This window comes from Natator depressus, chromosome 8 (genome assembly GCF_965152275.1).
Source record: "Natator depressus isolate rNatDep1 chromosome 8, rNatDep2.hap1, whole genome shotgun sequence".
Taxonomy (NCBI): domain Eukaryota; kingdom Metazoa; phylum Chordata; order Testudines; family Cheloniidae; genus Natator; species Natator depressus.
This window is the reverse complement of record NC_134241.1, coordinates 77559921-77571319: the sequence shown is the minus strand read 5'-3', so window position 1 is coordinate 77571319 and position 11399 is coordinate 77559921.

Below are 11399 nucleotides of genomic sequence, written 5' to 3'. Positions count from 1 at the left end.
TTAATTTTATATTCAATGAATTAAAAGAATTTATTTATGGATTTAATCATTTAATAAAGAAATATTTACCTACGTTTACTCTTAGTAGAAAATTTTGACAGGTAATAGACAATTTGGCTAAACGTGGAAGCTTTCTGTAGCAGAAGCTTGAACTTCTGCAAACTCAGTTCCTCTGAAACCTAAAACAAGCTCTACCTTGGAACTAATGATGACTGATGGACTTTAAAATTATTAGTTCGGGGGAAAAAAATTGCTCTACACAAAGTGCAGTCCCCTATTCACTAAAACAGATGAAAACTACTTAGTAGATTTAAGATCAAATCTCTAAAATAGAGATTGCTTTGTTCATTACATTGTCAAAATATTCAAATTATCCTGAAATTTGCAACAGAGTGTGTTTAATTAGAATGTACACATGCACCACAGTGTTGAATGGTGGGTTGGAAGAGTTAGCCAGGGCTCACATGTTACTTTGTATAGTTGCTTCTTGAAAATTAATACATTTATGTGGAAAAAGAATGTTTCCTTGAGTCTGTAGGAGGTAGTTTGCTTTCACTAAAATGAGCTTGAAGCAATGACTTGTGTTAATCCTAATAACCCACTGATTAAAAGTAAACATGCTGTTAACAGGAGAAGAATGTGAAGAATTTCAAGTACTTTTCCAATAGTTAAGGCCAGCTTCTCTCCCTTTCCCTTCCTCCCCCTTTTTAAATATAATTATATTTTGTAGATGTGAATTAAGTTTGATTATCAGTGTGGTCAAAGGGTAGATGACTAGGATATGTGAAGAAAAACACTTTTTTTTTACTAAGGCTACAAGAAACTGAGGAAGTCTGCATCAATGTTTGTACTAATGCTGGCTGCTACAAGCTGCACTGTAGACAGGACTGACAATAAAACTATGATAGCGTAGATTTCTCTGTCATTTCTACCCTCTTGTCATCAATACGGCCCTCTAGCAAAATATTTCACTATATTCTTAAAGTAAATTATTTTCAACAAGCAGATGTGGGTGTTTGTTTCCATAGTCATAGAATACGGTCACTGTGAGTGCCACCAGAAAAGACACGCATCAGTAGTCTGGTGCTATAGTTTAGGTTTAAGGTAACTTCCATTAAGGTTAGACATAAATACTACCACCAAATAAATGGCCAAAGGTCTCAGAACTTCACTGTTCGGCAGCGAATGCCTCACCTGAAAAATTATAACTTGGTATTTTCTGCTCAGTCAGGTTTTCCCCCTCAAGGCATTAAAACTTTAGCTTGTATTGGAATTCACCACCTGGCCCCCAGTCTTACCTATACCTAAACTTGTCTGTATAATATTTGCTGACAGAAAAAGTATGGAATTCAGTGAGGCACTTTTGTCGGGCTCCCATTTAATCTAGCAACAAAGAGTGTATACATCAGGATGTAGACTGTACATAGCTCATGCCTGGGGTATTGCCAACAAACTAACTCTTGCTGAGAGTTCACCATTTGTATGTGCTGGTTTATTGGATAGAGGGAATGAAAAGGGCATGTCCTCCACAGACACGTACACAGTAGCTGTATTTTCATTCCTAGCCACCCCTACTTTTAGTTTGTGACTGTACCTTTAGTTTATTGTATTTTATTCAATACATTCAATATTAAAAGTTAATCAGAGTGAATTAGTGCCCTTTTAAAAAACACACGTAATGGCACTTCCAACTCTCATAAAGCAGGGTAGTAGTCATGCCCCAGCAAGAATGACATGCTTTTGGCCTTTAATACTTTACAAGTTATGGGCCTAATCCTGTAAGCCTTACTAAGAGCAGTCTACCTGAAGTCAAGGAGTAAGGGTTGCAGAAACAGAATGGGAAGCACAATATACTAAATGGAATTATCCTGTTAAAAAGAAAATTCTGGCCCCACTGAAGTCAAAGGCAAATCTCCCAAAGTCAAAATTTCATAGAGAGTGTGTGTGTGTAGAACAGGGATCAGTAATAACGGAATTAACTATATTCTACACAGCTGTGAAATGGAAATAGCAGAGAAATAAAAATACTAAACCCCACAAAGTTTGATACTGTAAATTTCACCTCCCACTTATTTTTCATCTGCAGCTTCTATGAAACTCTCCATCCCCTCAATTACCTCAACAGAAAACCATGCACTTTGTACATAAAAACGGGAAACAGTATACTCATGATGTAAATGGCAGGGGTTACAACTAAATTCTGTATGCATTATTATAATTTTATTTATTGAGCAAAAGAAAGCACTGAATCCCCCTTCAAGATATATTATTCCTTTCCTGAGAGAGGGATACTAAAGCAGATCTATGGCCTGCTTTTTATAGGTACTGGGGACCCTGCACCATCCATGCCAAAGGGAGCTGTGGGTGCTCAACACTTCTGAAAAACAGGACATTAAATATTTCACCCCTCCCCACCCCAAACAATACAAAACCAAACCATCCTATACAAAGCAGAGCTTCCTATAACCAGGGCCAGATTCCATGAACTCCAGTAAAGACTTTGATATACCAATCTATTCACCTGGAAAGAACTTATTACCATAATGAGCACCACTATGCAGCCAAAAGATTGAAGGAATCCAATATTCTAGCTATTGTTGTATTCTATGTGCTTATAAGTATCTGGGCTGTATTTTAATACCCTCACCGACCCTGAGCAAGAAAATTAAGGAAGGTATTCAAGTTCCCTTATTTGATGCCTGATTCGCGGAGGGAGCAGAGAGAGAACAAGCAACACTAGCCAGGAAGTTGAATTCAAGAATTATAGTCAACCATCTCTGTTGGAATGCCTTTAAAATTCTATCACAGACTACCTGATAGGGAGCAGATGTATGTAGATGTTCACTTCAATCATTAACCTCCTGCAAAACACAGGCCAATTCCCTGATCACCTTTATTTCCATGGAGCAGCTTCAGAAACAGGACCATAGCAATGCAATCCCACAGCGGTGGGTCAGTGGCCCTAACAGCACTTGTTACTACGGTTGTCTGGCACTCCCCATTATAAGACCCTGCTTTCACTTCCTTATAACTTTGCTAAACTTTAAATGTTGGGGCTGAAATTTTCCATGCTGGGTGTCTGTTTCAGCGTTATTTTTTGGTTTTTTTGGAGGGGTGGTGGTGGTGTGAGGGTTGTGTGTGTGGGGGAATTTTAGCGAAAACACATAATCCATTTCTGAAAACATGACTATGGAAAAATACATTGTTTTACTCATGTTAAAAAAAAAATTCTAGTGGCCTTCTTTGATCATCTATAAGCAAACCCGTACCTTAGAGAAGGGACTTGACATTTGGGACAAGGATGTGTCTTTTGCTGTCCCTGTGAAATTCTGCCCACATTAGGTGAAGTTATATGCATTTAAAAAATTGCAGTGTGCATATGTGCACAGAGACTTAAGATTTTAGGAGCCAAATTCCCCAAATATTTTGTTCACACAGGGCATGCTTCAGCCTGGGGCTGAGCAGGACTTTACCTGTAATTACAGCTCTGGGCTGCTGCAGGTTGTTCTGGATCCTGAACTAAGAGCAGGGAGCCTCTCTCTCTCCTGTGCTCTCAATGACCTTCCTGCTGGGCCCAGGTAGAGTGGAGGAGGAAGCTGCTTCAGTCAAATGTAGAGGTAGCAAGAATCAAACCTGTTGGAGGGTGGGAGAGTAGATTGGGCCAAAGAGAATGGGGATGATACAGAACCGGAGATTGGGAGTTCGGGCGGGGGTAGTGACTGGGACTGCCTGGGCCAGGAGACTAGGAGAGGGAGTGGGGGGACACAGTGGTATTGGGATGGGGAGTTTTGAGGGGTGAGCCTTGGACTTGGTGGGCAAGGAAACTGGAACAAAGATGAAAAGCCTGAGAAGTAGAGACTGGGACAGCCTAGGTAAGGAGAATGGGACGAGGAACCAGAAGTGGGGAAGAGACAGGGTTGGGTTGGGTTGAAACATAGGAGTCTGTAGCCATTGAAGCACACTCCTCTGAAGAGCCTGAAATGGAACCTAAGATTTCTCAGGCCTATACCCACAAAGGGACTTAGGCATTCCAACCTAGAAAATCACAGGAACACTGCAATTCACAAACCTAAGTTAGGCTCCCTATACAATTAATGGGGAGAGCTAGGTGCCTACGAATGCAATCTACGAAAGCCAGCATGCTAAGCAGGGAGCTGCCTAAACTAGCCACTAGGAGACCCTGATGACAAGGGTGTGTCTTAGGCCCCACCCCTTTCATTGAGATGAGCAACTATGGCCAGCTACAGAAAAGCACCTAGCTGCACTAGCTATCCATGAATAGGAATCTGCTGCTTGTAGTCAGGAGGCTTAGGCACTTAAGTATTTCTTGCAGGAATTAATTAGATGCCTGCATTGCACCACATAAAATATCTGGAGAAGCCCAGTGGTTAGGGCACTTGCCTGGAATGTGGGAAACCAAGTTTAATTACCCCTCTCTGCAGGAGGGGGAGAAAGGATTGCAACAGGGGGGTCTCCACATCTCAGGAGAGTGCTCTGACCACTGGGGCTACAGGATATTCTGATGGGAGGGGCTCCCTCAGTCTCTCCTGTTGATGCTGTTCTATTGTGGGTAAAGTCATTGGAGCAGGGAAACTGGACCCAGGGTCTCCCACCTCTCAGGGGTGCCCTAACTACTGGACTGTAGAGTCATTCCTCTCTGACCCAATGACTGTTCCATTGTGGATAAAACACTTAAATAGTCATTAGGTCAGAGAAAGAGAGCGCCTGAGAATTACTGCATAGTCCAGTGGGTAGAGCACTCTCCTCAGAATGGTGGATCCCGTTCCAATTCTTTCTTCCCCTCGGGCGCAGAATTAAGCGTGTATTAATTGAAAATGTTTAGCTACTAGTTAGTACAGAGGTGAAATAGTTTCCCAAGGAAAACACAAATCCTATCTTGGCTCACATTTGGAGAGTTCACAGTGCAGCCACTGAAGCTGAAAACTTGTCTCTGTAAATGAAAACTTGACAATTTAAATGTGTCATAGGAGCTGGATATTGAGAGGGCCAGCTACGGCCTGTAGGCTGGGAGTTTGATCCCTGCCTAGACAAAACAGCTGAGAGTGTGTTAGCTGGGGTGTATTTGGGTTTGACGTGTCCCCCACCCTGTGCTGAACCCACTGGCCATGATCCAGCAGAGCACTTAAGACCATGTGTACATTTAAGCACATGAGTCGTCCCACTGATTTAAAAGGGTGTATGTGTGTGCCTGAAGTTAAGTACATGCTTAAATGCTCAGCGCCTTGCAGGATAAAGCCCTTTGGGTGGAGCTACTGTTTGGTCTGCCTCACATCTGCATTTAATACTGGCATGTCACAGCTCTTCACCTTTATTCATGTTTTCACTTATTAAATGTTCACATAAAAGGATGAAATGTAAAGAGATCAGGAGGGAAACAACACATGGCTAACTTTGAACACACCGCCAAGAACATTGCCACAGGTGTGGAAATCATGAACAGAGGAAGCAAGTGGAGCTGTAATGACAGGTTGGTATCTATAATATATTAATCTCAAGAGGCGCTGGTTCTGGGTTAAGCCTCTACCTGATAAATTATTGAAAGAATTAAACATCCAGTTACATCCACAAAGACCATAAAAAAGCAAATGCTAAAAAAGGGATAGCTAATGTCTGGACTATGATGATGAACTGAGATTACTATAACTGAAGAGATGAGCCTTTTATATGAACAACTTCAATATATATATACACATACATGTATGTATGTAACTTCATCCACAACTGAAATGCGCAATGTTGGAGAACATTTCAATCTCTTTTGGTCACTTGATTACAGACCTAAAAGTGGCAATTCTTCAACAAAATACTTCAAAAACAGACTCCAACGAGAGACTGCTGAATTGGAATTAATTTGCAAACTGGATACAATTAACTTAGGCTTGAATAGAGACTGGGAGTGGATGGGTCATTACACAAAGTAAAACTATTTCCCCATGTTTATTCCCCCCTCAACCCCCCCACTGTTCCTCAGACATTCTTGTCAACTGCTGGAAATGGCCCACCTTGATTATCACTACAAAAGGTCCCCCCCCCCCCCGCTGGTAATAGCTCACCTTAAGTGATCACTCTCGTTACAGTGTGTATGGTAACACCCATTGTTTCATGTTCTCTGTGTATATAAATCTCCCCACTGTATTTTCCACTGAATGCATCCGATGAAGTGAGCTGTAGCTCACGAAAGCTTATGCTCAAATAAATTGGTTAGTCTCTAAGGTGCCACAAGTACTCCTTTTCTTTTTGCAAATACAGACTAACACGGCTGCTACTCTGAAATGTTTTTATGTTTTTTAGGTGGAGATGAAGGACAGTTTCTCTAATTCACATTATAGGGGAATTTTTTAAGGTAGCCACATGTAATTACCCAGAATGGAATATGGCTAGGTGATAAATGTTAACTTATCTTTTTGTAAACAGCACAATGGGATTTTTAATAACACGTGCACAGGTATTCCATTTTTAATCTCATCTCAAAACACCAGCAGTTCCTTCTAGCACTATGTTGGGGACACCGGCTCAGTACAAGATTAGAAGCAAACCATGAAACCTACTGAGTCAGAGAAATCACTTGCTCCAACACCTGTGATTTCCTTGGAGATCTAACACTCCAAGTACTGACTAAGTCTGACCCATTTAGCTTATGAAAGATGACAGAATCGCAGTTTGAGATGGTCTGGCTGGAAAACCAAGACATTTGTTAATGAGAATTTAAGATAGAAAAACTATTTCTTCTACAACTCTGCCCTTCCCTGCCCACTTCTGCTCTCAGGTGTACTGGAGCAATCCCATGAAAGCCAACAGGGATGCATGGGTGTAGTTGGGAGCAGAAATTAGCGTGAAGCTTATTAAGAAGATACAGATTAAAATTTAAACATAAAAATGTCAGGAGAATCTCAGTGAAGTTTCTAACACCATCCCACACAGCCATCTCTCCATCACGCACACCAGCTTTAATTCTGCCCCCGTTTGTGCACAGCACATACAATATGGGCCATTTGGGGAGAGTGGGTAAGTTCCTGGCCTGTAATAGGAGTCTGGGGCTATGTCACCACTGGATGCTTCGTTCAGCAGAGTGTAGAGCATGTACTCAGGTAGCCCCACTAGCAAGTGGTTCAGTAGCAATGTAGACGGTAAGGCACAACTTAGGTGAGTAGAGGGTGTGGGTATGTTCCCAAGTACATACCTTACATGACTTTACTCACCCAAGCTGTGCCTTCTCTTCTACACTGCTATTTTTAGTCAAGTAGTGCCCTGCTGCCGGAGCCTTTCCCCACCGCAGGGAAAAGGAGCTGGCAGCTGGGACGCTGTCAGCTCTTTTCTGCTGTAGCTTTTCACCACTGGAGGGAAAGACTCTGGCAGCCCCCATTGCTGTAGCCTTTCACCATTGCAGGTAAGGACTCCAGCAGTGGGGAGGCAGCATGTAAAGTCTCCACCATCTTCTTACTTCTCATCTTCAGCATTGCAGGTAAAGACTTCGACAGTGGGGAAAGGTTTCTGCTGGGTGGTGGGGGAGAGAGAGGGAGCAAAAGCTCCTCACTGTAGTGACAGGCTCTAGCAGCAGGGAGTTGCTGAAGCCTTTCCCCGCTACCAACCCCCTGCCACAGCCATTCAGTGATATGTGTAGCTATACACCAGACTGTGGATGCAGATTGCTTTTCACTGAGGTGTGTAGCTACATCTACTCTATATGCCACCAAAAGTGGTGTATTGTGCAGACATAGCCTGGGTATGAGTACAGGGTCCATTTTAAATTGATGGGTGGAAACACATTAGGCCTGATGCTCAGTCATTCTATTCCTGTGTGAGAGTCAGGGATAGAGGGAGGGCAGGGAGTGGAACATACAGTTGTAAGGACACCTTTGCAAGCCCCATATTCTGGGATTGGGCAGGGACCTGCCCAGCACCGGTGAGAATTAGTGCAGCTTCAGGGTTGGTCTAACTTGCACTCTGTTCCATATTGCTCCCTATGAGAACACATGTGAATTCATCTTCACAGAAAGCCTCCCCATTAGGTTCTCATTAGCACAGCCATCTGCTTATCCTACTTATAAGTGCAGCTCACAGAGCTGAATCTTTTCAGTGAGAGACTGGAATAAAAGTTTGCTTCACAACTCCAAACCATTCTGCTATACAGATGGCACAAAATGAGATGACCACGCAGCAGCTACTATTGCAATCCTCCATACCACTTATGGAGCAGTCCCAGATGCCCAAACCAGAAGAAGCCCCTCTTTTGATTGAGCACAGGGATCATTCAGTCTACTGACTCCCTGAAAGCTGTTAAGACAGCTAACAAGGGTGCAAATCAATATTAACTGCGATGCTGGAAGAGCCCTCAGCATTCCAATGGAAAGGAAAATAAACATATACTGGAAAACACCTTCTAACACTTAACAGGCAGAATTAGTAGTTATATGTAATAAAGGAGGAAAAGGCCACTAAAAGTATCAAATAAGTAATGGAAGTTTAGGAAGAGCAAAATAATCTTGAGAAATAGACTCTGCTTGGATTCAACAAGTTAACTGAATACAAAGTTATTTCTCTTTCCACTACATTAATTTCCTTTTCTTTTGGAATAAAAATCTTACCAAGGTGAGAAAACAGGGCAGCACAAGATGAATTTTGGAGGCAAGACGCATGTGCAAATGTGGATACATGTAACAAGATTGTGAATACCGAGAAAGCCCATTGGGTTGAAGTTTCAGAAGATACACAAAAATGGAATTTTTATTGAACATGCAATGGTACAAAAAATTCAAGCAAATAATCTGAAAAAACTAAATGCCCAACCAGGGGCAAATTCTGTTTTCTCTTGCATGGAATCATGTGGCCTGAAAGTAGAAGAACTAACATGCTTCTGCAAAGAGTACATACAAGGTCACAGAACCCAGGAGGGGGAATTTTACATCCCCGCACACCACAGAGCATTATTACATGGAATTTTTACAGTAGTGCAGAGGGGAGTTTGGATAGCTGCCAAGGTGCTAACAGTGAGTCTGCCAAATCCACTATCCAACACCCCCTTTAAGAGGGGCCGTATCAGGCAGGAGCCACAACTGTAGCCAGGAAGCTGCAGGAGGATCTGCTCTTTGTCCTGGTGGGGTGAAGAGACAATTATGCCTAGATCTTCCATGTAAAGCCCATTAACTTTTATATGGAGAATGGAAGTTTGAGCAGAATGAGCACTTTAAACAGGAAAATGTGAAAAGATCTCAGAAAAAGCATCTACATCCCAGAAAAAATTCCTACAGTCAACAGTAGCTGGCAGCAAATACCTTTTTCTGGATTATTCAGAAGGCAGGTGATCTAGTACTGTAGTGTCGCCATCTTTTGAGCTTCTACATGGATACTGTTAATGTCAACAAATAAGAAGCCATATTCCATCCTGCTCTAGAAGTGGTTTAACTATTTGGAATACAGCTTTGTGGCAAAAATCTTCATTTAACTAAAGATACAAAAAGCAAGCTGGAAACAGCTTTACAGTCAGTCAGACACTGGTGTGATTGATGTGCCACGGGAGAACACTTGCTGCCTGCATGCGACTCAGTGACACTGTGACAGGTGGGGGGACCCTGTCCCATGAATAAGTCGGTCGGACTGCTCTTGGCCTCAGGGCCTCGAGACCTAGTAGTCAGAGTCTGTGGAGTTGCCCTCACTCTCAGGGCTGTAAGGCCCAATGGCCGGAGTCAGGAACTCTGGCCGCCACCTAGTGGAGGGTGATGGTCAGGGAAGGAGAACCCAGGTCCTCCCTACGCCATTGGGTCCCAACTCAGGGCCCTGTCAGTGACGGGGATCCTGACCGCAACACGCTGACTATTCTCGGCCGGGCAGCTGAGGGCCCCCCGGACTACTTCCGACTGTATCTCTTATAGTCATACTTCGGGTGCCTCTGTGGTTTCCAAACACTTTGTTGCGGATGGCTCCGGGCAGCCCTGGGTTCTCCTGAACCTCCACCAGCATCTGAGTCTCTGCCTGGACTTCAGCATTCCTTGTTCCTGATGTTGGAGCCTTTGGCACTTCCCACGTGGGAGCCTGCGGCAAGCGTTCTTCCTCCTCGGCTGTCAGCCCAGACTGAGCTGCGTAGCTCCCTTTTATACTACTGCTGTACTTGGAGCATGCCTAGTAGGGAGGAAGGGGCCTGGCTTCCTCAGCCCACAATATAGAGTTAACTCTTCCCTGTCCAGTGCAGGGTGAGTGCAACCAGCTGCAGACACCACTATTAATTAAAAACTCCATTTACACTCTCTCCCTCACACACTGTGCACATGTCTGTATCAATATCATCTCATTGTGAATACTGTGCAGAGCGAAGTGTGAGATATATGTTGTGGAGGAACTTTTCTTCTCTTAGATGGTGAAAAAGGAAACACCAAATGTTAGAGAAGCTGGATTGACAAACCTGGCTGACAACAAATTTTATTCACAGTACAGATACAGTACATGAAATCTCAGTGCAAGCTATCCCACACCACCAGCCAACATGCATCCATCCTGACCTGAAAGTAATACATTGAGGAGTGAGGGGATAACATCACTTGGGCTGTGCCTCCACTAGAGTAGTTTACCAAAAGTTATATATCTAATCTCACTAAACCAATGGGAGCCCTGGAATAGGAAAGGCTGCAGTGGCTTCTGATCTTTTTATCACCATGTTAATTAAGCCTGGTGAAAAGTCTTTCCAGTCTATCCTAATGTAATGGGCTTTTCAGCAGATTTAATTAATAGAGTGGTAAAAGTAAGTTTAGCCAACGGAGCTTTGCTTCCATAACAAAAACTATTATGATCAATAGAGTTATTATGGGAAATGAGCTATAACAAGAAAAACATCATTAGAAACTATTCCATTGTCCATCAGTCATACAGGCCTGTGACACAGTGGGAGTGCAGTTCTATTACCAAATTATAAAAAAGCTGGCAGGAAAAAGTCTACATTATCTATGTGATGTTTTCCTGGATTTAATATATCATCTATGACAGCCCTTTCACTTTCAGTATTTATACTGAACTTTCTTTGCTGCAATTTCTTTTTTGTTTGACCTGCATACATGATTTCCTTCCATTTCACGGCAAATTTCTATCAAACAAAACCATATGCACTACCATAGCAACATTCTAATACAAACATAGGGTAATCTTTGTTCACTGGAGCACACAGTTCATTTTTTTCCTTATTAACAGAATCTGCATCTGCATCCAGTTGAACTAAAATTCCATAGCAACGACACAAACACAAATTCATGGTGTATGGTGGTTTTTTTTTTTGTTTGGTAAGTGTTTTCAGGGAAATTGTTTGGAATTTAAAGACAGAATGCAATGTTTGTGAGCAAACAGCTTGAACTGAGTAACACTGTCACAGCTGTACATTTACTCTTTGGGGGCCC